Genomic DNA, 27591 nt, shown 5'->3' with positions numbered 1-27591 from the left:
ACTTGCCTAGTTATATAAAGGTAAAATAAATCTAGATGTTTGATTAACATGAAATATAGGCTAGTACATTCATTATAATTAACATTTTTCTGTACTTCTTTTAAGTATCTGTATCCCCTTAATCCATGTTAACCCAATGCACAATGTTGGAGCTGGAGATGCTCTGAAGGGGTACTTGTCATATGAGTAAACATACTGTAGGTGCCCAAGTATGAAAGAAGGATTTCAGATCACTATCATCAGTGGTGGACAGCAGAGGGTTAATGTTCCCCTCATAATATAGAGAGACAAGTGCCTGGGTGTATTAGCCATTTTGCTACGAGTGGCTTCTGGCATATCATCAAATGCACAGGACCAGCAAATCTAGATGACCTTGATATTAGTCCTGTGATTGGTATGTTCCCCTTAACGTTGACATTAAAAAAAGTCATTGTGGCCCCTAGATCAAAATTATTACAGGACGGATGGCCCAATCCACCTCTGCCCAAGGAGGATCTGTTAAGGCTACATAGTAACATAGACATTGAATTCTAGCATCAGGAAGATAACTTTTGTACTGCAGAGAGGGTGAAAATAAATCTTGGCAATCTTAGAATATTTTCCCAACATGGCGGAGGTGTTTGATTCAGTTTTCTAGTATGCTTGCACTGTGGTCCAGTGTTTTTTTGCACCCTGCTTGGTGGTGAGCGGTGTGGAAGACTCCATCCACCCCACTGTCGCCCATGCTGCTCTGTGGCTTTGCAGAAACCTTTGTCTAATTGCAAGTGGGATGAAATGATTCTAGTGTGGCTGACAGGTGAGAAGCAGCTGGAGCGTGACCAGAGAGAGATTTCTCTAGTGGCCTGGTGAGGGCCATTCCTGCTTAGATACACCCCCTACTCCAGGGACCCCGAATACACACACAAGCTGACATATGATATAGTTGGACACCAACACTGTCACACTCACATATTAAGACAAACAAACAGTCACTTCCATACCAAGGTGAAGCCCCAGCTCCTGGGTACTGAGATTATGTCGAAAATTCGGATGTCTTTTCTGCTTCTACATTTAACTCCGGTATGATCAGGCCCTGGAGCCAATTAGAAGTCCCCTAGGGGCTAGGCCACAGGGACAGGTCAAAGAGAGAGAGCGAAAGAGCCATGAACAGCCCCAGCAAGCCCCTCCACCCTGCCTGCTCTCAGGGCAGTTCTTTGTAGTAAAACGCTGGCACATATAGTATTGATTTTCATTTAGATAACTTAATGTTCACAGACAATCCGCACCCCCCAACACGGGCCAAACTTAGATCTACGAGCTTGCCTCCCTGTAATCTACCGCCATTTCTCTTCTCTCGTTTTTTTTGGATTCATTTTTCCTAAACTTAACTGATTCAGAATGGGGAGATATAAATGAAAAGTGCAGGCTGCATCGATCAATCACACGCCGCGCAAACATCCCCACTGGCCTTTCCCAACATCCTATTACCACCGGGTAGTTGGCCAGTCAAACGGGGATAAAAATTACACCGAAAACATCATAAGTTAGGCTTGATTTGTCGAGCAAGAAGCCTGACAATTCAGTGAGACTTATATACCCAGGCCAGCACTGAAAATCAGGCTTGTTATGGCTCAGGACTTCTATAAAGATTGTTCATTTCATATAAAACAGCTACCTGTGCTGAGAGCTGTGAGAGGAAGAGTGATGTACAGTAGGGTATAAATACAGAGGAAAATCTATTTGTCTGGCCCTGCCTGGCTGGCTGTGTTGGAAGCTGAGGCTGGCCAGGGCCTTAGTTGTGTAATAGGCAGCGGGGGGCCGGGGCGGAGGTTGAGGTGACGGCCATCATCTCTCTGCGTCAGATAAGATGAGATAAGGCGCTGATGTGTGACCGTTGGCATCGCGGCGGACCCTGCCCACCACCAGGGCGGTAATGAGGGGGAAGGAGCGGGGACTCGCCTCGACACGCCACGACGCACTCACAGCCACAGTGTTAAGTGGTGGCAATGCTCTCGCTTGGCCCTCCCAGCCTCCGATTGGAATTAATGCTCTACTGACTAGTTACTGCAGAGAGATTGCGTGGCGTTTTTCTGCTTTATTGTCCTACTATTTTTTTAAACAGGCACGCTAGCGAGCATGTGCACACATGCACAAACATACAGTTATACATTTTTTATTTACAATATGACGTTGTTTATTTGATGTAGTATTCAAAAACATGTTTGGTCATGAATGCATGCACTTTCTCTTAAATTCAATTATGCAACACAAAAGAAGCACCCACCGAACCAACAATATCATGCCAATACCAGTGTTGTAGTGTGATGGAGAATAACTGTGTTATGAATCATTCACAGACATGGTATCTGAGACAGTAGGGATTGAGATGGGAAAAATTCCTCCCTCAGCCTAGTTCCTTCGAGTTGTACACCATTTTGCTATGACACTTATAAGAGCAAAACTTTATAACTGGTCAGTTCTTGCCAGATAGTGAGACAATATTTACCTCCAGCTATTAACCATTCATAAATGCACTTACAAATGCTTATAAGATGAACCCTTATGTATCATTATGCCAACCTTATTTTCAATGGTTGCATAGTTGAACAATAGTTATTTTCTCACTTTTGTGTGTGATGCATTGTTGCTCTTTCCCAGTAACAGTAAAGGTTGGTTTTCATGATGTGTCTTGACCCACATTTGAAACTGTGATGTCCAGGCCAAACCTACATCCCAGACATGATTCAATCATGTGATTGTGCATGTATGGTGAACTCTCTGGTGTGAAATGAAAGTCTAATACCTTAGGTTGGTGAAACAGTGGAGGAGGTGTACTCTAAAAATGTTCAATATTTCGATCTTCATACCCACGATTTTCATACCCATTGTCTGAACCTGTTAACAGAAATACTGAATCTTCTCTCATGTCATGTGTGATGAGTACCCAACTACTGCCTATAAGTATATCTAAGCTCTGAGTGAACTCTCAAATCATCTCGAAAATATTATAATTTTTTTAATTTAACCTTTATTTAACTAGTCAAGTCAGTTAAGAACAAATTCTTATTTACAATGTCAGCCTAGGAACAGTTAACTGCCTTGTTCAGGGGCAGAACGACAGATTTGTACCTTCAGCTCGGGGATTCGATCTTGCAACCTTTCGGTTACTGGCCCAACGGTCTAACCACTAGGCTAAAATGTATAGATTAGTTATTAACATTTATAACTGCTAAAAGTGCTAGACCTATGAACATGTATTAATGACTTTTTTAAGTTGTTATTTAAAGGGGTAAATTAAAGTATTAGAACATGAAGGACAAACAATACAGCATCTGTCACGTCCTGACCATAGTAAGAGGTTATTTTCTATGGTAGAGTAGGTCAGGGCGTGACAGGGGGTGTTTTTCTATGTTTTGTATTTCTATGTTTAAGTTCTAGTTTTTCTATTTCTATGTTGGGTTTTTTGGGGTTGATCTCCAATTGGAGGCAGCTGGTCCTCGTTGTCTCTAATTGGAGATCATATTTAAGTAGGGGTTTTTCTTCCTGGGTTTTGTGGGTTATTATATTTTGAGTAGTGTTTGTTTCTCTCTGCGTCACGGTTTGATGTTTTGTCTATTCAGTTATTTATGTATTGCAAAGTTTCACGGATTTAATAAAATGTGGAACTACAACCACGCTGCACTTTGGTCTGCTCCTTTCGACAGCCGTGACAGCATCAAGACACTATCAAACGTGTATCAGTCTTTCCGCAACAGAGCCATCCTTATGTGTGAGGGTGCGTGTGCATGATAGTGATATAAAATATATGTCATAGTTTCCTTTTTCATGATCACAATCTTGTGAAACCCGAACCCTCCAATATCGCCCCACAGTTCCCCAATAGTTGTCCCTCAACCATTCGAGACCCCTCCCACAGTCCCCCCACCCCTCCGGAAAAAAATAATGCACCAACAACCAAGAGAATGAACTAAAGACAAAAAAGGAAAAGATAGAAGAAAACAGCAAACAACAATGCAAAAAAATTAAATAAACAAAGAAATATAAAACAAAGGACATCAAGGACAACTGAAATCATAACAGAAATGCCAACTGTATATGTTTGTGTGCACTTCTGGCATTATTACATGTATGTGTGTGTTCTTGTATGTGTTTATTTGAATGAGAGTGTGTGTATATGCATGTGTACAAACACCTGCACGCATCAGCCTCAGGCAAACCGGCATTAGTTGTAAAAACACTGCCACTTAGTGGCATTCAAATGTACTTTTATTATGTTTTATTTTGACTTTTCTTTTTTCCTTTATCTTTTGACCATCATTCTCAATCACACACAGCAACTCCACTCCCACTTGTCTCCAATTCCACATACCAACCCTCAGCTTCCCTCAGCCCATCCCATCTATCTCTGCTGGCCACCCACTTCGTGTTTCTACGCAACACATATCTTTCAACTATGCTATGATGTGTAACGTACAATTTCAATGACTTAACGTTTTTAAATGGCAAAATTAAATTGTCAATCCATTGACTATTACCAAATGTATCTTTACAACATGAATAACTGCTGAAAAGATACCTTTTAAAGAAATTGGGAACCTACTGATCATTTATGGATGATTTACCAATATTTCTAACTTCTGAAAGACACCTTAAAAGAAATTGGAAACCCGGTAACACATTATTTGGATAGTCCATCTGTAGATGCTCAATCTATTAGTAACATGTCAACTGCATATCTGTTGACTTTCAAAAAGAAATTGTCTGTAGTCCATCTTCAGATGTTCAACAAACTATCAGCAGCATTTCAACATAATGGCTTTAACATTTCAGTAGCATCTCAACAGTATATCTCTTCATTTTCAACAAGGTAGTCAATAGTTCATCTATAGATGCTCAACAAACAATCAAGATGCATCAATGCATCAACGGATGAGTATGTTCAGTGTATTTACGAACACTCTAGTAACCCTCTGTAGATGCATTGTAACTATCTAAATACAGTGAAAGACTGCTCAATTAAGTGAATATGCAATAATCACTCAACACATCCAAATGTGCAACTATTGTTGCCATGATTGAAATGACCTTTTGATACTGAAGCACCTGGGAAAATAAATCAAGAGGGAAACAAACAATTGCAATGTTTAAACGTGTCTTTCCTGTTGGTGATGAAGAAACGCATCAGAGGCATAATGTTGAAATCAATCTTTTATCAAAAATGACAACATTTTCTATCAACATTAAAAACCTCTTAGCACACGGATCCCGTTATTGGGATCAAAATCGACAACATCCGGTGTAGCAGGATGCCAAATTCAAATGACAAAATTGTAATATTAAACATTCATGAACATACACGTGTCTTACATCATTTAAAAGCTTAACTTCTTTGTTAATCCAACCACGTTGTCAGATTTCAAAAAGGCTTTACGGCGAAAGCATACCATGCGATTATCTGAGGACAGCGCCCCACATCAAAATACTTTTTCAAACCAGCACAGGCAACACAAAATCCCAAATAGCGATAAAATAAATCACTTACCTTTGAAGATATTCTTCTGTTTGCAATCCCAAGGGTCACAGCTACACAATGAATGGTCGTTTTGTTCGATAAACTCCTGCTTTATATCCCAAAAATGTCTGTTTAGTTGGCACGCTTGATTCAGTAATCCACTCGTTCAACATGCATACAAACGAATCCAAAAAGTTACCAGTAAAGTTCGTCCAAACAAGTCAAACGATGTTTCTAATTAATCCTCAGGTACTCTAATATCTAAATAAACCATACAATTTAAGACAGAGAATAATATGTTCAATAGGGAAGATAAATAACGAAGAGCGCGCACCTCATTCACGCGTGCAACAAGACTACTTTTCTAATGAGAGACACCTTGGGCAGAACTACAACTACTCGCTCGTTTTTCTAAAAACAAGCCTGAAACCCTTTCTAAAGACTGTTGACATCTAGTGGAAGCCATAGGAACTGCAATCTGGGAGCTATTTATTTGTATATCCCATAGACAAGCATTGAAATGGCCTGTGACCTCAAAAAAAATCTGGATGGATTTTCCTCGGGTTTTTACCTGCCATATCAGTTCTGTTATACTCACATACATTATTTTAACCGTTTTTAGAAACTTCAGAGTGTTTTCTATCCAATGCTACCAATTATATGCATACCCTAGCTTCTGGGCCTGAGTAAGAGGAAGTTTACTTTGGGCAGGTCATTCACCTGAACTTCTGAACACTGCCCCCTAGCCCTACGAGGTTTTAATGGCTAAAGGCTGCCAGTGCGTCGGGGTGTTGCCTGAGAAGGGAGTGAGTGTGAGAGAGAGATATTGCAGCTCCAAGGTAGTTTAATTCAACCAGTGCAAAGTTTTAGTATCAGATTACAAAATTGCTTTAAATGTGCCCCACCATACACTTTTCAGGGGCACCTTTACAGTAGTGTTGCATGGTATACCGAAACTTCAGTATTATCACAATACCATAATTGGAACACGAGATGCACACACACAAATAAGACAGAACACAGGGTGCAGTCACTGAAACCTGCTCCAACCTTGCTGAACCTGATGAAGAATGGCTGCAACAATCTCATGTTGGACATTTTGTCAAATTGTGCAAGCACCACATAGTTTTTTTGGGGCATGGTAGTGTTGCATGGTATACAGAAACTTAATTAATATCACAACACTATAATTTTGCAAAATGTTCAATATAATAAATAAAATAAAAAATTGTGGGGGGGGGGGGGGGTGGGGGGGGTGTACCGGTACTGTCGAATGTAACAAGGTACTGTTGTCCTGCAACAAGAAAACATGTTTGTCCGCTTATCTTTTCTCTTAATCTAATAATATGCTAACGTTAGCTAGAATCAACAAGGGATTTCTACAAAATAAAAACATTAGCAAAGCTAGCTAGCTAGCTAGCTAACATTGGCTTACTAAGCAACAAACACGGACATGCATTGCTAAACAATGCTACTGCCACCTTCTGGTTTGGACTATTTTAACAAGGCTTTGTAGCTGACGACATCAAGGTTTTTGCTGTGTGAACACAAAAGAGATTGACTGCCGACACTGTTCAGAGCTGCTAATTCCTCTCTGCTGGCAAATGGTAGACAAGCATATGTGTATCCCCCCAGCTTTAGGTACTCTCTTCAAAAGGTTTCTAACCCTAGCAGTCATTATGAATGCAGGTTGTGGGTTAATACAAAATTCCAACTGTTGGATATCCTAACTGTGGCAAGATTCCATTAGAGTGGTGAGGAGGAGCTCCGCGGACCCTTCGTGTCCAGAAGTAATTTAGCCCTACATATCTAATCGAGCCAAGCGGGGAGAGGCTGCCCGTTGTCACAGTTCCAAGACCAGTCAGAAACATACAGCTAATCATACGCCAGAGACGCCACGTTAAGTAGTAATGATATCCTTCGCCACTGTCGTCTTATGACAGATACAGTATCTCGAACCAGTCATGACTATTCAACAAAACAATAAAACAATCCAGCAAATTTCTTAGTTACATGATTGTATAACTAGCAAAGGAGTTTTGAAGTTGAGGGTGCTTTATTTATGACGTTTGGCAATGAGGATAAAAACTAACATAGTTCAGCTAGCCAGCTGGTTGAGCCAAGGAAAACTGGGGAAAACATGCCCACAAGGCTAATTCAGCCAAGTCTTGTAGTCTTTATGCCCTGATATCAGGAGCTGGCGGGGAAAAGTTTGATTAAACAATATAGAGACTGAAATGAATATATCATATATTTAAGGACAGGGAATCAATATGAAATCCACTGTAACTGTCAATTGTAAAACAAAGCTTAAAATAATTTTTGAGTGAACCCTAAATACAGAAAATGAATGGTGAAGTCTCTTCCGGACACGGTTGACTCCTCTTCATCTCTATAGGAATTACACACCACTCAGCATAATGTGACTTGCAATTAGGGTTGCAAAATGTTGGTAACTTTTCCACATTTTCCAGATATCCCAAGCAAGAAATCTTTCAACCAGGACTTTTTTTTATTTACGTTTGGGAAAGGCCTCGTTTTACCCTAAAATAGTGGCCTGAAACAACTTGTGGTTAACAGGCCACATCAAGCCTGCAAGTGGGGTTACAAAATATCTGTATTCTAAGAGTTCAAGCCCTATTAAGTTGAGCATTTAATTAACAATGAACTTAAGGTTCAACGGCCTTTCTTTAAATTACTACGGCCTTGGTTTCCTAACAATAATATCTGTGTCAATAACACAAAATTAACTTGCTAACAACATGTTGTCATATTCGCATGGCTGTAGTCAACTAGAAACCAGTAACTAATGTCATTTGACATTTTCAAAAAAAATTTTACTTGTTTTTTTACTTTAACTGTTTTGTCTTGTTTCTACCAAGCTGTTTGCTATAGCTAGCTAGCTAAAGCTAACAAGCAGCTTGGTAGAAACAAGACAAAACAACCACCTAGTTAGCTGACTATATACAGCTGAACACTGCAACTATTTCCATGAGACAGAGAGCAATCATTCAAGCAATCATTCTGCCAGGCAAGAAATGTTGTGTGTAGTGTTAAATTAGGGCTGTGCTCACAAAGCGTCAAACTCAGCTGTCATTTTCACTAGCTAGCCATACAGATAACCAGTTAACTAGCCACTGAAATGAAAGCTAGAGTAATTTGTTTTTATCTGTTGGGTTTAGGTTATGGTTTGTCATGTCTGCTAGGTGCAGATAGTCATAGGCTATATATTGCCTTGTTTTCCTATTATTTGACAGCTTAGATGTCGTGTTAGGGTAGTTGGATATTTGTTTACATAGCCAGCTAACAAGTTGCTTGTTTTGTCCTGTTTCTGCCGATGCAATTCATTTGGAAACTGTCCCAGCTTCGTAACTAATCAGCTAACATTGGCAAGCTCTGTAGTTATTCTGTCAGGCAAGAAGCAAGAGTTGATTGGAGGAGAGAGAGAGAGAGTGAAAATGAGAGAGAGAGAGAGTGAAAGTGAGGGAAGTGATGTGGAGAGTCAGGGCTCAGCAGCAAAAAGCAGGGAGGAAGAGGAGTTAGAGATGATTGGAGGGCAAGAGATGTGGATCAAGGAAGGAGGGAGGAGTGGAGCGAGAGGAGAGTGGAGGGAGAGAGGAAGAGGAGAGTGAAGAGGAGGGAGAGTGGATCGTGAAGAGGGAGAGGAGGACGGAGAGGACGAAGCAGAGGGAGAGGAGGAAGCAGAGGGAGAGGAAGAGGGAGGGGAAGAGGGAGAGCACACCCGAGTGTGTCTACCCCAAGTCCCACCATTCACCCTTGTACCACACAGCCTGGGCACAAAGTGACAGTGGCAGGGGTTTTGGAGTTGTTTTTAAAAGTCGTAGGAACTTACATCTGTTCCAGAACTGGGTGGGGTTGACCATCTTGAACAACTGAAGAGCTATTACAATGTTGGACGCACATGCAGAAAATGTTGGAAGTATGTGTTTAGGGGGATGCTCAACATTTGGGGGATGCTCCACACATGCGTACATAGTCTGGGGGACCCTGCAAAGGCCCCTTCCCAGAAACCGCAGGCGCTGGTCCCTGAAGGCATTGAAAAATTCACTTTGTGATATGGCTACGGTGGCAGGAAGAGGAGAGCCAAGAGTGTGGCACCAGGGTGTGTGGACCGAGTTGTAACTCATTTGAAAGCCGGTGAAGTTTGAAGGGCGCAAGAGAGGGTGTGTGGTGTGCATCCGTAGTGGACGCAGGGCAAAGAGTGGGAGATGTTCCATAACATGTTTTAGGGTAAATGCAATCACTAAAGTGACGACGTGAAATACAGAATGAATTTGTCCTTAAAATTTTGAATTGTCACTGAACAGTTGTTATTTTGTTTCTTCTCTCTTTATCTGTCTCTATCTAATACTTGTTGCATTTACTGAATCTTTGTAGGCTACTATTTCCACATTTTGTGTCAGGCCTGGTCTGTACTAAATCTTATTGAGAGAGGTTACTATTTCTTATTGGAAATCAAAAGTAATCTAATTGGATCCTATAGGTTTTTGATCTTGTCGGATTTTCTCACCCCAGTCAGAATCCTACTTGAACTTTTTCTTAATTGAATCCAATAAATGATCGTTTTTGATTAGTTCCAGTACAGTATAACAACATTAATTACAACATTTTCATTGATCAGAAAAAACAGTTCTATAATAATTGTTGCTTTATTCACCTGTAAGAAAGCTTGTCCCTTTAAGAGCGACTGATGACGTCACAGCTAGCGCAAACTCGCAGTGTTAATTAACTCTCAAGCGACCTGTGGTTGTGCAGAGAATTTCTGGTTTTTAACATGATTCCTGACAAAGCTGTCAATGTTTTTTTTAGTCATATTTTGTCATTGTACAAGATTTTATGCACTCGTTTTTATGCTAGCTAAGAAACAAACTATTGTTTACCACTTTTTGGCTGTCAGCTGACTAGCTAGCTAGCTAAGTTGTAGCCATTTCTATCTTATTTGGAGGCACTGTATTGCTATAGCAGATGCGAAATGTTTATCTTGTTTGTTATTTTTAAATATATGTGCAAATCAAACCTGTTTTAATGATTTCTGGTAGTTCATCAAAATAAATCAATCATATCACATTTTTAATAATTCAGCAGTTTTTACCTAATTAAGTAGAATACTATTGGAAATTAATGTTGACGTTCCATTTATATTCCTTAAACATAATTTGAAAATTATGCTGTTGCTGCTTCCCATTGACAATAACTTTTGATAAATAACCCAATGTCAAAACACAGTTTTGAAGTGTCCAAATCAATAAACAGTATGATATATTGAAAACCTAAACATAAAATCTACTACCTACACATGCATCTGCCACAATAGTAATCAGAATACTTTTTAAACAAGCACCTTATAAACCCTGTATATGACTGGTTAGAGGACAACTTGTGGAAGACAGCCAGCTACATTTTGGATTGTTGCATTTTGTTTCAAGTGGGTCACCAACATAGAAAGGTAAACACAACACTATTATGTTAATCACCCTTATTGATATCAATTTGCAATCAATATAGCGGGGGCAAACGATTGGGGTGTATACTCTGTTTAAATTAACACTATTCGAAGGACACACTGAATCTGAGAATAATTGTAATATCACTGGTTAGAAGATCATTTGCTGAAGACAGTCATCTAAATTCTAGAATATTGGATGGACGTTTTGGGAGTCTACCGAAACAGGGAAGGAAACAAATCAGTTGTTTTGTTATTTAACTTCAACGAATCACAACCAGCCATAGGATGTCAACAAGGGTTGAGTTTGAAAATTTGTTTGAAAAGTCCTAAGACCGCCAACGCGTATGACAAAATCAACAGTACAACACCAATGATATTGATCTGTTTAAAGCAATCAATTTTGTTTCATTGTGATTACTATAACGTTTATATTAATCACTAATCTGAAGTAAAAAGGATGTGTAAATACCCTCAATTCGATGTGGTCAAAATGTGAGGTTGTAGTAACAAATGTAGTAACACTTTCCACATACAAGAAATTAGCACAATATAAAATAATCTAATATGTAAAGATAAATTAACATTTCAATTTAGGCTGATAGTGTTTGATACCCACTCACAAATTCTTGCCACAATCATATATTTCTCACTAGTTTAATCGTTAACAGAATTTAACCAGGCGCACCTATAGTGACTGTGCAGTAGCCCATTCATTCGCCCTGCCAACTTATTGTAACCTGTCAAGCCATAGTATTAATATTATTCTATTCATTGTTATTTCAGACCACTGTGTATGGACACTACAGTTGGATAAATACAGCTTGATTGGACAATCTCACAGATAAATATGGCACAGAAACCTGAACCTTTATGTTGAACCGCAATCAAGATTAAAGACCAGTAAACTGAGAAACAATGTCCCGTCTCTCTAAAGGCCTCCACAGACTGTACGATTTTGCCGTCCCAGACAAAATGTTCACGTTGTGGAAAATTTCTTAGGTCATAAATGATGGCGTTCATAGCTTCCGACAAATTTTGGTCATTTCTAGACTTTTCGAGCCTTTATTGTGTAGTGTGTGGCTGGTGTTGCGAGCCGATCCTGTTTACTGACCAATAGGAACATGGCCCGCAATGGCGACATGCATTTTTAAAACATTTTTTATGTGACTATAGAATTCACACACCGTATAATGAGAACTTGGTGCAAGTAATGGGCTGTGTCTAGCTACCAATAACATAAACACACCTCGAATGTCGAAATCACAACGCTTGTATTGAGTAATGCCAATGATTATGTGGAGACACATATCACATTCGAGCGATGAGGCTTATATTCAGCTTTTCCATGTTGTGATGGGCCTCTTCAGTTTGAGAGTTGAGCTTTTCATTACGAGGAGAACACTGTCCCAGAGGCAGGAGGAGCAGTGTCTGTAAATCATCAATGTAGTAACAGCTTGTTGTTCTTTCAACGCCATGCTTGATGCGCCAGGTTAATATCTGGCCAGGTTAATATCAACATTTTAATTTGTTCACATCGTAAAAGACTGAATCGGACCTAGAGTGTGGGAAGATCTTAACCTGAGCACAATCTCCCTATCTTTGCCTACTTACACCAGTGATAATTCCCTGAGGTTCTCAACTTCTTCAACAGACAACTACTATATGGGAGTGATTCAAGTATGATTTGCAGTATGACCAATAGAAAAATCCTATCAGATTTTGGAGCCAGTCCTAGTGGACTCCTATGGGATTCTATTGTATAGGATATTTAAAAAAAAATCGAATTTATATACAAGAATCCAATAGAAAAATCCTATCAGATTTGGGAACCAGTCCTATTGGACTCCTATAGAATTTTAGGATAGGTTGTCAGGCTGTGGGTAACTGGTGCATGGAATCAGGCGCAGGAGAGCAGAGATGAGTGTACAAGGTAATTTATTCCACGAACAGCACCAGTATAAAACTAATACTAAAGGTGCATGAAATACTGGTCACTCGTAAATAACGGGCGTAATAACAAACCCGGCAAACAATACCAGCCAACAAGTAACAACCTGAACATTATATACAAACACGCACACAAACATGGGGGAAACAGAGGGTTAAATAATGAACATGTAATTGGGGAATAGAAACCAGGTGTGTAGAAAACAAAGACAAAACAAATGGAAAATGAAAAGTGGATCAGCGATGGCTAGAAAGCCGGTGACGTCAACCGCGGAACGCTGCCCGAACAATGAGAGGGACCGACTTCGGCGGAAGTCGTGACATAGGTTCCAAAATCAGAAGACATTTTCTATTAGATTTTTTTTATTGGAATCCTATAGCATTTTTTACTAGGGGACTAAGAATGCTCAAAACTATGTGCCGATTGTCCTTTTTCCAATATTCAAAATTGAGTGCTGCTATTATGTTTGTCTTTATTCAACTTCATTCAAATACATTCAAACTAATTATAAAATGTCCACATGCTTGAGAAACGAAAACATTGAATTGACTTCATCGCAGGGTTTGGAACTGGTTCAGGGAACAGAACAGAAAATTGCAAAAGAACATCATTTTTCAAGGAACAGAACCATAACCGAGAAGAAAATAACGTTATTTTACGCTCCGGGGCATTTTTTTTCAGTACCACAATAAAACACGCCTATGCAAAGCCCTCACTTAGAAACTTATTCCAGTGACTTTGCCAGTGTCTGTGTGTGTGTATGCTACCTTTCCCTCCCCCTCCCTCCGAAGAATAGTCTACTGTAGCTACTGACGTTACAAACATGATTCAGAACTTAGGGAGAGAGATTTTTAATTAGAGAAGAATGAATTAACTTTTTCAATGCTATCTACGAATACTATAGTTAAGTTTCACATTCGATTTATTAACTACAAAAAGGTAAGACATGTTTTTATTTACATTTTGGTGCCGCTCGGCACACACAAGCTTGTTAGCAAGCTAGCTAGCTCTGGTCTAGCTCTCAAGCTCTAGGTGGCATTATGTGTAATATAATGGAACTGAGAGTCATGATCGAAGGCCAGCTTTGCTCCAACGTTAGTCAAGCCAACTCTCTGAAGTTCAGACATTCAAAGTTCCTTCATAGAAGCCGCTCCTCCGTAGGTCTAATTCTGTGAGCCTAATTCAGATAATGCATGTCATAACAACAAGATGCCCAGACCACTCTCCTCACCCACAACATTTCTGTTGCATCTCGCTCCCTACACTAGACTTGTCTGTGCAATGCATGTACGAACTCTGAGATTTAAAAAGGAACAGAAAGGAACGATATAAAACATTCCTAATTTTTGGTTCGAACCTGTTCAGAACTTTATTTTGCAGGTCTGTTCAGAACAAAATGATTGGGAAATAATTTTGGTTCCAACCCCTGCTTTATAGTGGTAGCCATGTAATAGATGACAGCATGGCACAAAAACAGAACAACTATTATGGCCTTCCCCAAGTTTGTTCTCCTTTGTTTATTTCAAATGAATACCAACATTTCCTGTTCGCTTTTCCATTTTTTCTCAATCAGGTTGAGATAGGAGACGTGCCTGATGTGGACAGTCCACAAGGAACGGACTTCATGTCTGCTAGAGTAACATCAAATTCAACTCCTCAAAAGAGATTCACCCCCCTGAGTTTGCAGCTGACTAGTCCTCATCCGACAGCGGCAGACACAAATCCTTTAACCTTTGGCGTGAACGTGAACGTTGACTTGGCACCCACATGGACAATGCATCAAGTAATGCTGTTATTTTGCGGTCATGATGTCCTAGCTATTTATGGAGAACTTACAAGTTTTCAAGTTGGGCCTACATACATATTTTCAAATAGTCCCTCTACCACTGCATGGGAGGGTGCACGCAGTAGTTAAACAAGCAATATTTTTCTATGAGTATATGTATCTGTAGTCCTGCATTTTCAGTGTATTTTGTTGATACACCGTGACCTATTGGTTACACTCGAGACCTATCAACTTGAATTTTCAGGACAGAAAAATGTAATTATCCCCCATGATGAAATTGGGTAGGGGACTATGGATCTGTCTCCGTCCATTTGTTGATTGTTAGTTAGTACGTACGTCACACGCAATATTTTGGATGCCAATGGCCTGATTTTGACAAAACTTTAATGAATGATGCGTCTTGCCATAGAGATCCGGCATTGGTTGGCCCAATGGGGGTCCTGCATCATTTGTGCAGGATGACATGTTTACTGTTGCATTTTTGTCATATGTATTATTTTTTCTCGATCAGGATGAGCAACAGGAAGAAGGCCAAATGGACACAACAGAGCATACATTGATGGAAAATAGTATGGTCTTTGCTGAGGCTGCCAGTGATCCTGCTGATTCCAGTTTTGTGTCTTTCACCAGCCCCGCCGTCTCCAGCAAGGGATCAGCATCTGACAGTGCGCCAGAAAAAACTGGAAGATGGAGCGAAAGGAAATGGATTGTGAATGAGTCTAAACTCATGGAATTTTCCAAACATGTCACCAATGTGGAGCTGTCTTGACTTATAGAAGATGAACCACTTTGGGCAGCAAAATCTAAGTAACATGGAGTTGTTACAATAGACACAGCAGAGAATGTCCTGATGCATGCGGAACCAAGGCACAGCGTTTGTTGAGTTCCACATATTGATTTAAAATTAAACTTCTTCAACCAAAACAATAAACAAGCAACACAACGTGACTACGTGGTGCAACAAGCACCACCACAAACAATCAATATCCCACAAAGCAAGTGGGAACAGGGAACCCTTAAGTATGATCCCCAATCAGAGACAACAAACATCAGCTGCCTCTAATTGGGAACCATATTAAGAGCACCAACATAGAAATGGATAAACTAGAACACCCCCTAGTCACGCCCTGACCTACAACACCATAGAGAACCAAGGGCTCTCTATGGTCAGGGCATGACAGACGTACATGGAATGTGCTGATTGGGCCACACTGCTGAACCTTCAGATGCCCAAGAGAACAGCCTTGTACGAAATACAGCTAACATACTTGCTTCCAGTTATTGAACATGCATACCCCGACCAGCAGATTACAATCTTGCCGAGCCTGATTGGAAATGTGTGGTGATGGACAGTCCTTGGTTCAGGTAAGAATGTGGAAATGTTCAGCCAATGAATTTTACTAGGTGGGTTACATAACAGGCAGTACTAATCATCAATTGTTTTTATCCCCTAAGGATAAAAACTCACTATTACTCACTATTTTCTTGAAAGGGGGCCACTTTGGGTTGAGACAATCATTCAGAGGGCCGCACAGATCTTTAATTTGTTGTACTTTTACTTCCAATATTAGCAGTTATCAATTCGGAGCAAATTCAGAGCAATAGAGCACATGCAATTGATTTGATTTACAGCACAACACACACACACACACACACACACACACACATATATATATATATATATGCACACACACAGTGGGGGAAAAAAGTATTTGATCCCTGCTGATTTTGTACGTTTGCCCACTGACAAAGGAAGGATCAGTCTATAATTTTAATGGTAGGTTTATTTGAACAGTGAGAGACAGAATAACAACAAAAAATCCAGAAAAACGCATGTCAAAAATGTTATAAATTGATTTTTGCTTTAAAATAGCTTTAAAATAGCTACCTTGTTTGTGAAATCAGCATACAATATTTCGGCTGAGGCCAAAAAACACTATTTGACAATCTCCGCGTCTGTGAAGGCCGCCTTGTTTCTCGCGAGTGTCCAAGCAATCTCATATGTTGTCTCTGTCGTTATTTCTGCATCAGTGCTAGTTCTGTCCATTATTTGCTGTTGTCCTTTGAGCTGTCCTTTGAGTTGCGCTATTTTGTTGTTTCTGAGGTTGTTTTGTCAAAGTGGGCATGGTGTGACTGGAAATGTCACTCTAAATTTGCTCATTTAAAACAATTGACTGCCTTCAAGCAAATAAGACAAAGTGAGCTAGTCCCATCATGCAGTACAAAAAAGACTGTGTTCTTCTTGAGTCGACCATATACTTCGCATTTGCCAGGTTAGCTACATTAGCTAGCTGCATTTCCCCGCCGCCATTTCCTGATTTTCCTGGTTCTCCGGTTGTTGTTCGTTCATAGCTGTCACGTTGTTCTCCAGCACTTCCCCCTCGTTTTCATTGTCAATAGATTTACATTTCTTTTTTTGCAATAAATCGATCCATGTCGACCAGACTGCAAAATTAGCTAGTAGCAAACTGATATGTGTAGGTCGCTGTAGCTGAGCAGTTACGTTCTATTTTGGCCTTTCTGTTCAACAGCTGCACTATACTGCCATCTATCTGCCGTCCAGGGAACAATAGATATATTCAATGAAGTGATTCAGGCCTGCATTAAACACATTGAATTGAAGTTGTATCATTGTTATGTATTATGTATGGAAAATAGAAAGATCACCGCAAGCCACAAATTAAGGAATGCGGCCCGCGGGCCACACAATGAGTACCACTGCCCTAAGGTTACAGAGGCCACACGCTCTCCTGCAATGGAACCAGTAGGTTTCCAGAGTGGACTCGAGCATCTTATTGGTAAGGGAATAGATGTCAAGGTGGTCACAACAGACAGATCGTTCTCCGTTCGAAAGATAATGAGAGAGTCCTATCCGGACATTGAACATCCAATTTGACACCAGGCATACATGTAAAGGACAGTAAACTGTAAAGACATCCACAGATGACACAATCTCTATTGCACTCCACACTGCTCAGCGTTCAACACCATAGTGCCTTTCAAGCTCATCACTAAGCTAAAGACCATGGGATTAAAGACCTCCCTCTGCAACTGAATCCTGGACTTCCTAACGGACTGCCCACAGGTGGTGAGGGTAGGCAGCAACACATCTCCCAACACTGACCCTCAACACGGGGGCCCCTCAGGGGTGCGTGCTTAGTCCTCCTGTACTCGCTGTTCACCTATGACTGTGTGGCCGCACACGACTCCAACACCATTATTAAGATTGCAGACGATACGACAGTGGAAGGCCTGATCACCCACGACGATGAGATGGCCTAAAGGAAGCTGATCGTGGACTACAGGAAACGGAGGTCAGAGCACATCCGCATCGACGGGCTGTAGTGGAGCAGGTCGAGAGCTTCAAGTTCCTCGGTGTCCATATCACTAAGGAATTATCATGGTCCAACAATTATCATAGCCCGACAACGCTGCCTTCCCCCTCAGGAGGCTGAAAGGTTTCGACATGGGCCCTCAGCTCCTCAAAAAGTTCTACAGTTGCACCATTGAGAGCATCTTGACTGGCTGCATCACCGCTTGGTATGGCAACTGCTTGGCATCTGACTGCAAGGCGCTACATCTCTGTGGCCGAGCTACCTGCCACCCAGGACCTCTATACCAGGCGGTGTCAGAGAAATGCCCTAAAAATTGAGAAGCGGTACCGATGCACCAAGTGTGGAACCAACAGGACCCTGAACAGCTTCTACCCCCAAGTCATAAGACTGCTAAATAGTTCACCGGGTAGCTATTGGTTAACTATCTGCATTGACCGTTTTTGCACTGTCTTTTGAGTCATCACATATGCTGCTGCTACTGTTTATTATCTATCCTGTTGCCTATTCACTTTATCCCCATCTACAGTATATGTACATATCTACCTCAATGTTGGGCTCCCGAATAGTGCAACAGTCTAAGGCACTGCGTCTCTACAGTCCCTGGTTCGATTCCAAGCTGTATCACAACCGGCCGAGATTGGGAGTCCCATAAGGAGGCGCACAATTGGCCCAGCATTGTCCGGGTTTGGTCAGGGTAGGCCGTCATTGTAAACAAGAATTTGTTCTTAACTGATTTGCCTAGTTAAATAAAAGTAAATAAATACCTAAATAAGTACCCCTGCACCTCAATTACCTCGTACTCCTGCACATCGACTCGGTACTGTTACCCAGTATATATAGCCAAGTTATCATTACTCATTGTGCATTTATTCCTTGTGTTATTTTTTTCTATTGTTTCAATTTGTTTCACTGCATTGTTGGGAAGGGCCAATAAGTAAGCATTTCACTGTTAGTCTACACCTGTTGATTTACGAAGCATGTGACAAATAATGTATTTTAATTTGATTTGATCTTACGCTGTGGGTGAAGAGTATCTGCCATCATCTCTGGTGGAGTTGTAGCTCATGTGGAGGAGTTAGAGGTAAATACATAAATCAATAGTGTAACTGTAGAAAAACAACCCCACTCATGTCTCACTCCCCTCAGCTGGTCTCAGACCACTTTGAAGTGTTTGTGACAGTATTATCAGGAGCCCTGTCTATCTGCCCTGTCTATCAGGAGCCAACAATCTACTCACCCTGACAGCTACATCTCAGTTTCCCGGAACGGTGTGCAGATATCAACAATGCTTGTCTGTTGAATTCATGCCTGTTTGTGATCAAATGTCATTTTCAGGAGTTGAAGTGCAGGTTCAGGTCAATGCTCCATCACAAATAAATAAAATAACATCTGTGGAGTCTATCGCTGGGAAGTGGACGGAGTGGAACACCACTGTTACCATGGAGCGCTAACAGCGGACCAGCAGTGGAAGAAGAGGTAATTACAGGAAGATTCACCAACCTTCAAAGCCCTGTACTCTCTGGTCATGGACAAACGCCTGCAGAATGATCTCGATCAGATGGGACAGTTCAAGCACACAGGTGTGTTCCCCATTGAATTTGGAAGTATATCACATGAAACACACACAGAACCAGTCCTTTTCACAGATGAGAAATGCTTTCTTTGAATCCTATTATTATTGTGCTCTGATTTGTGCGTAGTTGTTCACAAGCAAATGACTTGGCACATAATATCTGTTTGGCGCCTGCCATGCCTGTGTTAATCAATGCTCCATCTAAGATTGTCTCTCTTCTCTTTTGTTATGTTTTACCAGGAACACTTGAGGTATTTCACAGTTCTATGTTGAAATACTGTCAAAAGCGTCTCCACTTCAAAGACTACAGCATGAAAGCCCGTACCCAGTTGACAGTTTTGGACCAGAATGAGAATCAGAACCGTAATAGAGGACAAGCCTCAACCATTGTTGGTAACTACTGAAACTATGACATCAATGTTCTGATTTACACTTTAGCACTTTGCATTACCATCCCAATATGACAAAACAATCATTGGGCCTGTCCAGACAGATCTATTCTAACAAAAGGACAGGTAATTGCCCCCGCTGGATAGTTTGGTTGACTTGGTGAAAGTGGGGGGGTTTCTTTGGGGTATGGTGCACCCTTTCAGTTGTTTCAGAGGCACCTGGGGAGCTGACTAACTTAACTACGCTTATCTGATCATTTGGATGTAGCCTTTTGGATGAGTGCATAGTAGGAAACCAAGAAGTGTCCTTGTCTTTATATTGTATTCACTGGTTTATGTTCTCTTTTCATATTTCTGTCACTCCAAAATACAACATTGTTTACCCTAAACAGTCAACGTTGGATTGCCCGGCCAATATACCAGCCCACCAGGAATGACCTGATTGAGCGCATCCTCATGGACAAATTAGTGAAATACTGGGAGCCAAAATCCTGTGGAAGCGGCTGTCGTCTGGCTGCCAACAGCCCCCATCCCAAACCCCAGCAAGGAGGTGGTTATTGCAGCACACACATCAAGACTCAAGGACACTTGGGGGATTTTCTGACCCCCCCCCCCCCCCCAACCTAATACGAACACACTCCATTGTAATATAATTTGTTAGCATCTTATCCTTAACACTGGATTTGATAAAAATCCATCTAATGTAGGCTTCTACTGTAAATAAAAGCGCCGCCATACCTACTTTATACTGTCTATTTTAACATTGGTTGATGTGAATTTTGAGAATGCCTTGTCTATACTGTGTATTGTTCGTTGTTGTATTGAACCTTTATTTAACTAGGCAAATCAGTTAAGAACAAATTCTTATTTACAATGACGGCCTACCTGGCCAAACCTGGCCAACGCTGCGCTGCCCTATGGGACTCCCAATCATGGCCAGATGTGATACAGCCTGGATTCAAACCAGGGACTGTAGTGACACCTCTTGCACTGAGATGCAGTGCCTTAGACTGCTGCGCCACTTGGGTGCAGTGATCTGTGTTGTAAAAAATAAATGATTGTCTTTGCTGATTCATCGATTGTCATGTCATTTACGTAGGTATACGCCATGATTTGTTGGGTGTTACCAATTTACCTTCAGTATTAAAATGTTACTGATAACAATTCTTTGTTTTGACTGCTTTATTTCTTCAATGACTTAAAGCAGATAGACACAAAACAGGTAGTACTGGTTCAAATAATGGCATTTATTACTGTGATTTGACAGAATTGTAACAAAATAGAAGGTACTGGTTTATTAGAGTGCTATGACTAAATTGGTTGATTAGGCAATGTCTGGCTGTGAAGCTAAGTCATCGTAGTTTAATTACAATAGGCCCATCACATCCTCTGCTTCCTTGAAACAACACATGAAGGCAAGACTCTTCTGTTTCCTCGTCTGAGTCTCTCCCTTCATTGCCCATTCAAGCACCAGTCATTATGAAATTAACCTGTGTTGACTAAAAACACATTGCTTTCATGATTGGCTAGATACAACCAATCTAATCAGAAGAAAAAGATTGATTTGATCAGAGGGCATTATAAAACTCCAAACATTATCAATACTTTGTCTTTTACACTTTATTACTGTGTGCTGGGACTAGAACAATAATATCACTTACTCGATGGACAGCTGTCCATTCGGTCCAGCAGGTCTGGGCTGCTTCTTCCCATTTATTTTCTGGACATGGAAGAATGTCTCTATAACGCCACGATTGATGAGCGCAGAGAAGTCCTTGTGATTTGTTACACAGTCACTTGGTGCGCTGCTTTCTTCACAGGAGATACAGTTGAAGTCGGAAGTTTATAAACACCTTAGCCAAATACATTTAAACCCAGTTTTTCACAATCCCTGACATTTTGTAAAAATTCCCTGTCTTAGGTCAGTTAGGATCACCACTTTATTTTAAGAATGTGAAATGTCAGAATAATAGTAGAGAGAATGATTTATTTCAGCCTTTTTTTCTTTCATCACATTCCCAGTGGGTCAGAAGTTTACATACACTCAGTTAGTATTTGGTAGCATTGCCTTTAAATTGTTTAATTTGGGTCTAACATTTTGGGTAGTCTTCCACAAGCTTCCTACAATAAGTTTGATGAGTTTTGGCCCATTCCTCCTGACAGAGCTGGTGTAACTGAGTCAGGTTCCCCCCCCCATCGATAGCAGTAACAAGTCCCACTCTGTGCAGCACAAACACTCATCGTCGATTGCTATGGTTTGGCATTCCCTTCAGTTGCACCAACAATCCCCCTCAAATCTGGCTCTCACCACCGCTCCAGTTAGCTTGTTTACTGGCTCCGCTGCTGATTCAGCCTCCCTCCTTGCTTGCTCAGCATCCAGCAGCACAAGTTCCTCCTCAGTAAATTCAAGTTCAAATAAATATGGCTCTGAATAAAATGGTCTTCTACCTCAAAGTCTGATATGATTTGTGAAGTGTTATGATTTGCCAATAAGAAAGCAAGCTAGCTAGTTATGTTAGCAACTACAGTAAGCAACAACTGGCTGCCTCCTGGGAGTTTGGTTTACAAAACCACACCAAGTCTTGAGGGAAGAGAGCGCAGGCAGAACCCAAATAGTTTGTAAATGAGGATGTTGATGGAATCTCATTTCTTATGATTATCAGTCAAATTAACACATGTATAAAATACAGATTATTATTTATAGTTTTGTAAGACTATAAATGACCAACCACCCAGCTTTGGAGTAGTTTGAAGGTCTACTTCCCTGATTTTGACAGGAACTGGCTAGTACATACCCATTGACTTCCAGCAATTGCGCTAAGCCAACAATATGCTACCTTCAACTTCCTTCAAACTGCATGCAGAAACATAATAATAGTATCCATGAGTTTGTCTGACTCTGGGTAAGTAGGAAATTACCCAAAATCACCAAATCCCGAAGTATGCCTTTACCATAAAGATTTGAAACTCAGGGCATTGTTAAAGACTGAGTGTCCCAGGATGCCGGACATTGAATTTCAGATCCTGCGATTAAAGGAAGAGACTTAATTGGAAGTCAAAGGGGCATTTTTGAAGGGTTACAAAGGTTGAATCTTCGAAAATGTTACACATTTGTTACCAAGAGACGGTCATGACCCGGCAATTGAAATATGAATTAAATTGGCCGAAAAGCATTATTTTTTTTTACCTTAGTCACAATGGTCTTGCAGCGGTAGAAAGTAAGAGCCTTGTTAGATCAATTCTGAAAAGTATATCTGTGACATTATTTTTGATTATTTCAGACTTGAAACTGTCTGTGTCTCTGTCTGTCTGTATGTCTGTCTGTGAATGTATATGTCTGTCTGTGTATGAGTGTATTTGTCTGTCTGTCTCTTTCTGTCTGTCTGCCTGCTTGCCTGCATGTCTGTCTATCTGCCTGTCTATATGTCTGTCTATGAGTGTATGTCTGTCTGTCTCTCTTTCTGTCTCTCTTTCTGTCTATGAGTGTATATGTCTGTCTGTCTGTCCTACTCTTTCTGTCTGTCTGCCTGCCTACTTGACTGCATGTCTGTCTGTCTGCCTGCCCATATGTCTGTCTATGAGTGTATATGTCTGTCTGCCTGCCTGACTGTCTATGAGTGTATCTGTCTATGTGTGTATATGTCTGTTTGTCTATGAGTGTATATGTCTGTCTGTCTGTTTATCTGAGTTCCTCAATACTTTGCAGATAGAATTGTATGTCTGTCTGTATGTGTAACTCTAACCCTAACCCCTGACTCCTAACCCAAACCTCTATATAGATAGCCCCTGTGACACTCATCTTTCTCCATTGAATGCAATACATTGACAAAAACGTCATCCTTGTGAGACTCATCTTTTCCCATTGAGTGCAATGCATTGACAAAACTTAATATATTGTGATGTTTTCCTTCTTTCAAAAACATGACAGGATGACGTTTTCCTATGATATCATGTTGCCTCACGTTCCTCAAACCTCTGTTTGGCATTTGGAGGCATTCCCTGGTAATCAAATACTTTGTTTATGAAACGCATCACCCCGAAATTGGGGTTTGTCCCTTGACCTGGCAACCGTGGCCCTAGTAGGCTAGAGACACTGTAACAACATAGGAATGAGAGCTATAGGCAATTCAGTAGAAACAGTCGCTACTGCATTATTTAATATTTCAATTAAGCATTGTTTCTAGAAAACAAATACCACTTGCTTCCAGTTGATTCATTCAGCTAACGCTAGCTAACAATTACTTACCAGATGATGTTGTCTGTGCACTACTAAGACATCATCATCTTATTCCCTCCACTTTTCTCACATTACATTTTTCCTTTCAGCAGACGTTTCTTCTGCTGGCAGTTTATCAATTTCAATGTAGTTTTTTTATTCCGTTTGACATAGACCTTGCCAATTTGGTTCCTAACAAAACAATCCATTATCTCTGATGCATGCAAAGGGGCAAGATCGAAAATGGCTAGTGTTTTGAATGGAATTAGCACACTTTTTGAGTAGAATTGGCACACTCCAATTTCATTGGCTGTGTATAACGTTGCAGATTGATTTCACTGCTACCTGCTGTATCTTTCATGCGTGACTCGTATATGGATGACCCCCCCCCCCCCCCCCCCCCCCTGCCTGCAGTAACGTTACATTCACAACTGTAACTATATGAGGTCCAGACGGAGTGACTGCAAAGTGATACAACAATAAGGTTGTGTGTTAAACAAAAGTTAATGTGTTAATGTTAGGTGCCTAGCTACATTGTTGAAATATGTACAGTACCAGTCAAAAGTTTGGACACACCTACTCATTCAAGTTTTTTTTTTCTTTTTTTTTTTTTCTACATTGTAGAATAATAGTGAAGACATCAAAACTATGAAATAACTCACATGGAATCATGTAGTAACCCAAAAAGTGTTAAACATATCATTCTTCAAAGTAGCCACCCTTTGCCTTGATGACAGCTTTGCACACTCTTGGCATTCTCTCACCCAGCTTCACCTGGAATGCTTTTCTAACAATCTTGAAGGAGTTCCCACATATGCTGAGCACTTGTTGGCTGCTTTTCCTTCACTCTGTGGTCCAACTCATCCAAAACCATCTCAATTGGCTTGAGGTCGGGTGATTGTGGAGGCCAGGTCATCTGATGCAGCACTCCATCACTCTCCTTCTTGGTCAAATAGCCCTTACCCCGCCTGGAGGTGTGTTGTGTCATTGTACTGTTGAAAAACAAGTGATAGTCCCTCTAATTGCAAACCAGATGGGATGGCGCATCGCTGCAGAATGCTGTGGTAGCAACAATCACCGCTGTTATAGGTTTTCGGCCCCAGCTAGTAAGCTTAGCTAGCTACCTGGAACTTGCCGTTTTTAATGTCCACTATCTTTTCAACCCAGTACAGTCAACCCATCATGGAAGCTAGGGACAAGAGCATGGATTCGTGACCGTGCAAAGGAAGAGGACAAGGAGGGAATGGAAATAGTTAACAAACCACTAGCCTAGCTAACATTAACAGTACATCTATGCAAAAATTAGAGAACTAGCTAGCTAACTATACTTAGCTAGCATTTGTCAATGTTGTAGCGAGATAGCTACCTAGTTAACATTAGCGATCACAAGCTCTATATATAGCTAGCTAGCCAAGCTTGTTATAGCAGAAATACTTCTGTCACTTCTTAAATATGGAACTCATTGGCTCTGAGGTGGCGCTACAGTTAATAAAAAGTTACTAAAAAACATGCAAACATACAAAGCATTAAAGATACACTATGCAGAAATCCCTCCAGCATTTCATGGTTGCTAAATTTCTAATAGTTCGCCATATCCAAAAATATTGTATTTGTAGCTGTTTGAAGCTGGTATGCAAAACCGAAAAGTAAAAGACTCAAAAACAAAACTTAAGAATGGAAAGCATAAAAATAGTTCACTTAGAACCAATCTACCACTTATTAGACTTATTAGACTTCAATGACAATTAAATATCTACAACTTATATTCCTATTTCAAATTGGTTCTCAACAAAAAAGTCATATATTACAGCTTTAGCCAAATTCGGTTATGGACTTTCTCTCCCTATAAGGAACAAATATGCCACTTGAAAATATGCCACTTCATGTTGTTACACCCCAAGTGAAAAAGATTAAGCTGATGAACCAGGAATTGGTTAAATGGAAGAATAAAGCAGAGGTCCTCCAGGCTTGAATGGAAGAACTGGGGACTGATAGAGCATTTCTGGAGTAGCAACTGGGCGAGATGACTGCCGAAAAAGAAGGTAGGTGACATTATTCCAAATTAGGATGTCTGTTTAATTGCATATGTTTTATTATTGTTTATGGAGTCTCCACAAATATGCATTTGGAAAAAACACTTAAATGTCTTCTGTCAGTATATAGAATACTAACAAGACAAAATTCTTGAAGTCTATAGCACAATCTCCCACTGACGATACGGCCACATTCAGCAAGTCATCATGAGACCAGGATAAGCCACCAAACACTATGAGTCTTCCACATTGCTTTTGCATGCAAGGAGCATTAGGACATATTGAAACATTGTAGCAGAGTGGTGATGACATGGAAATGCTACTGAACAACAATGGCGCCGGAGAAGAAGGCTGACGTTTTTTTGTTTGTTCATTTTCATTGTTTGTAACTTATTTTTAAACTTATTTTGTACATAATGTTGCCGCTACCGTCTCTTATGACCGGAAATAACTTCTGGATATCAGGACTGCGATTACCCAGAATCCTTTTTTTCCTTTAACGATAATGATATACAGCTTTCTCGGGAACAGGCCCAGATCCCCGTGATTTGCGTGAAGAGGCAGCAGAGAAAAAGGGGCCAGAGGGCGGGCTGCATTCTGAGAATTTGTTGGCGATCGAGAAAAAAACACTTTCTTCCATTCTGCTAGCAAACGTGAAATCTTTGGAGAATAAAATCGATGACGAACGCGGAAGATTAAACTACCAACAGGACATTCAAAACTGTAATAGCTTATACCTCACAGAGTCGTGGCTGAACGACGACACTATCAACATACAGCTGGCTGGTTATACACTGTATTGGCAGGATAGAACAGCGGCGTCTGGTAAGACAAGGGGCAGCGGACTATGTATTTTTGTAAATAACAGCTGGTGCACAATATCTAAGGAAGTCTCAAGCTATTGCTCGCCTGAGGTAGAGTATCTCATGATAAGTTGTAGACCACATTATCTACAGTTGAAGTCGGAAGTTTACATACACGTTAGCCAAATACATTTAAACTCAGTTTCACAATTCCTGACATTTAATCATAGTAAACGTTCCCTGTTTTAGGTCAGTTAGGATCACCACTTTATTTTAAGAATGTGAAATGTCAAAATAGTAGTAGAGAGAATTATTTATTTCAGCTTTTATTTCTTTCATCACATTCCCACTGGGTCAGAAGTCTACATATACTCATTTAGTATTTGGTAGCATTGCCTTTAAATTGCTTAACTTGGGTCAAACTTTTCGGGTAGCCTTCCACAAGCTTCCCACAATAAGTTGGGTGAATTTTGGAACCTTCCTCCTGACAGAGCTGGTGTAACTGAGTCAGGGTTGTAGGCCTCCTTGCTCGCACACGTGTTTTCAGTTC

This window comes from Salmo salar, chromosome 11 (assembly GCF_965601325.2).
Source record: "Salmo salar chromosome 11, fSalSal1, whole genome shotgun sequence".
In the NCBI taxonomy this organism is placed as follows: Eukaryota; Metazoa; Chordata; class Actinopteri; order Salmoniformes; family Salmonidae; genus Salmo; species Salmo salar.
This window is presented reverse-complemented; position numbering follows the sequence as displayed.